The following is a 2827-nucleotide window of genomic DNA, read 5'->3' on the forward strand; positions in this document are numbered from 1 at the left end:
TGTGTCTGTCTCTGCTTCCTGTCGGTGTAGCCAGCAGTATTGTGGCATCCATGGCAGAATTCTGCAGGGGTGGCAACGAATCACCTCCTTTGATGAGAAACGTAGGTTTTTTTTTTTTAACTGCTTCTACAACATGAGCCAGTCGTCAAAAAAATGATACTTTCATCGAATGAAACTGTTCTTCACTGCATGCTCTGATGTTGCTTTTCTGTTTTGTTGTTGGTTCTGAACTTTTTGTTTTTCATTTGTCCTTTACTCTCGACCGCATAGGCACGGAATCTGGCACGGTTCTCGCCTGGGCTTGGCCGAAAAATTTAAAGGTAAAGTAAAAGCGTTTAGCGCAAAACGACTAAGAAAGAACGGGGACAGAACACAGACACAAAGGAGCGCTTTTTCGCTCCTTTAGCGCTCCTTTGTGTCTGTGTTCTGTCCCTGTCCTTTCTTAGTCGTTTCGCGCTAAAAGCTTTTACTTTACCGGAAAAATTTAAAGCTCTCTAGAGCTGTGTAGCTGAGAAGTGCCAATTCTCGTGCTAAGTCGGCCTCGTAATGCATTAATGTAGACAGATAACGTCAGCACGCGTCGAGAAAACATTGGTGCAACGTGTAAGCGCATTCAACAATTATCGCAACCAACGACAGCAGCAGCACCACCAACAACGAGAAAATGATGGCAATAACAATGACAATAAAAATATTTTATTTGACCTAGGTTGGAAGTGTTGGCAAAAAAAGTTGCCGGCCTCTCCACACCGTTGAATTGTCGGTCATTCCACGGCTTAAGTAGTTCTGTGGCAATCAGGCGCTTGTCCAGGCAGTCACTGACCTTAGAACAGACGGGCGGGTCTCATAGAGCAGCATATAAGCAGGGCCTTTCGTTCTCGAGTTCTATTTTTTTTTTTCTATATTTGCGGGGTAAAAATCAGGCGATGTTTTTTTAGCTCAAATTCGGGTATAAATTGGGTTATGCAGCAAAAGATTCCATAATTCTATATTTTGCAGAATTTTCGAAGGGAATAAAAAGCTCTATTTTTGTATAACATTTTGCTCTACGTACAGTAAATGTTCAACACCTTTCAATGAAACACACGCACAACGAAGCACTACACATGCAGCAAATGAAGCTGCTGGTATACACTACTTCCATCCTGAGTCGATGAATGAGGAAGCCCGAGCTACGGCCAACACCGATATGTACCGGCAACTGGAAAATAAGGTAAACTCTACAAGATACTTCAAGGGTAACTGAATAAGTTTTAGAATTAGACGAGTTTAAAGCAGTCGAATGTGTGAAGCTTAAAGATAAAACATGCAAAGTATTTTTGTGCTAGCATTTTAAATGATGAAGTTATGGCCGAATAAAGCCACATTGCTGTTCAGGCTTCGCTGTAATGCACCGCGACGGGCAGGGGCTACAATGATGGCGTCCCGTACGGTGGTGCTATGCTTCCAGCGAAGAAATGAGTGCTTCAAGAAAGAAAACCAGCGCCACAGAAGGTGAAGTCCACAATGCATTGTTTGGCGTCATCGCACGACGCACGGCAGCATGTGGGCGAAAGCACCGCACATCTGAAATTTCGGCAACAGTGACGTCGTCATGAGTTTCTCCGCACTTCTTAAACGTAATGAGGAGAAGCCCGAACATCGTCCAGGTTTTAATTGGCGATTACGCCACCATTTTAAATGCTAGCGCAAAACTAATTAGCATGCTTTACCTAGAATCTTCATACAGTCGAATGCTTTATGCAAGGTGAAATAAACTGCGATAACAGGATGGGCGCGAATGATGAAATACGTAGTCTTTGTCAAAAGTAACCAGGCTGCATGGTTTGCTTCTCATTTGTATAGTAGAGCCTTTACAGCTTCCCCTAAGGTCGAAAAGTTCTTTGAAGGTGAGGACAGGGGTTCTCTTTATCATACAGAGATTTAGAGCTTGACGGCTGCCATAATAGTTTACATAAACGACTTAGAAGCAAAACCATGCAGCCTGGTTACTTTTGACAAAGACTGTACATGTTTCTTAGGGCGCAAGTTGAACGCGTTCAGAAGTTTAAGCATGAACCAATAATCACTGCTGCAAAGGGTACGGAGTGCATGGAATAATCATAACCATAGTAGAAGGGGTTTTATTCATTCTGGCGTATAGTAAAATTGCGATCTGAGATCTGGAACACGGAAGCGATAGGAAAATCAGGAAACCAAAGATGCAAAACAAATAACGGCGGTAAGCGAGGACCTTGCGGAGCCCATTAAGTGGTTCGACGGCAGAAAAAAAGTAAATAAACGTAGCGAGTTTCACAAGAGAACTTCACGGGGAGGTCATGCAAAACGACCACAGAAGTTTAGCGATAAACATGACCCAAGAAACGTGCAAAATCAGGAGTGCATCTGGCATAACAATACCAAAACATGAAAAATAATACGAGAATAAAGGAAAAACAATGAAGCAACGAGCTACTGGCTGACACCTTTTCCAGTTTTCCGCGAAACAAAGACAACGAGCACTGAAAGATATCGAGCCGAGGACGGTGACTGCCGCCTAAGCTCGCTGAAGGCTAAAAGCGCGAAACACGGCGCAACACACGGAAAAGACAGGTCCCGGCACTGTACTTCTCGTCGGTCGTATCATGTTTCGCGCCGCTTGCTTTCGCCGCATTGGTGATCGGCTAATTCAAGCCGATCCCACTACGGCGGATTTACATTCATCGTGGTCACGCAACGCACATTCACCGCCATCATTGTCGGGGTCCTTCTCTTAGCGGTTTCCTGTAATCTTTTGTCGCGACAGGCACCGCACGTTGTACGCCAGCGCTCCTCCACCGGTAGGCGT

The sequence above is a fragment of the Amblyomma mixtum genome, chromosome 3 (assembly GCF_055824585.1).
Source record: "Amblyomma mixtum isolate Tamu chromosome 3, ASM5582458v1, whole genome shotgun sequence".
Classification (NCBI taxonomy): domain Eukaryota; kingdom Metazoa; phylum Arthropoda; class Arachnida; order Ixodida; family Ixodidae; genus Amblyomma; species Amblyomma mixtum.